Source organism: Carlito syrichta, unplaced genomic scaffold (assembly GCF_000164805.1).
Source record: "Carlito syrichta isolate Samal-C Ts95f unplaced genomic scaffold, Tarsius_syrichta-2.0.1 Scaffold281905, whole genome shotgun sequence".
Taxonomy (NCBI): domain Eukaryota; kingdom Metazoa; phylum Chordata; class Mammalia; order Primates; family Tarsiidae; genus Carlito; species Carlito syrichta.
In genome coordinates, this window is record NW_007226001.1 from 34643 (window position 1) to 35282 (window position 640).

A 640-nucleotide genomic window follows, 5' to 3' on the forward strand; every position below is an offset into this window, starting at 1 on the left:
AAGCTTTACCTGCAGAATGGCCATTTGCATACCTGACCCTGACTTGTACCCGACATCTTTAAAATAAAAACAAAAATAAAGTAAGCAGCCGTTGACTATACACAGTATGCTAACATTTTATCAAGTGCAAAGCAAGCAAGATTAAATGGTATGTTACAGACAGACCTAAACATTGAAAGTACTGAAAAACGAAGCAAAGAAATGGTGAGCAGAACATTCCAGCTTATGCTTGCTTCTGGGAAAAGAACTAGGCGAGAAACACACCACTGCAGCACGACTGACAATGGTCTAATTCTGCCTGTGTCTAATTCTGCTTTGGGAATCATACATGTCTATTTCCATGCTTTGCGGCTGACCGAAGAAGCTCCGTGCTTTATAGTGGAATGTCGTATGTCACAAGGAATCACCCCAACTCTTTACAAGCGGTCTGCGATGACATCGGACACGGCCGTTTCTGCCTCCGAGTCGGTCTCGCTTGCCGTGAACATCCGCGCCCCAACTCGACCGCTTTGCGCGCCCCTTCCCCTCACGAGCGGCCGTGAGGACCAGCGCGCGGCCTCCCCAGCGACGCCCCTCCGAGGCCCCCGGAGCGAAACGGCCGCCGCCGCGGGCCGAACTCCCGAGCGCGGCCGCGCCCCGG

At 52.5% G+C, this 640-nt stretch overlaps 1 pseudogene; it reads left to right on the top strand.

The window, feature by feature from the left end:
- Nucleotides 1-225: 225 nt before the first annotated feature.
- Nucleotides 226-640, top strand: part of LOC103254484 — a 41276-nt pseudogene continuing 40861 nt past the window's right edge.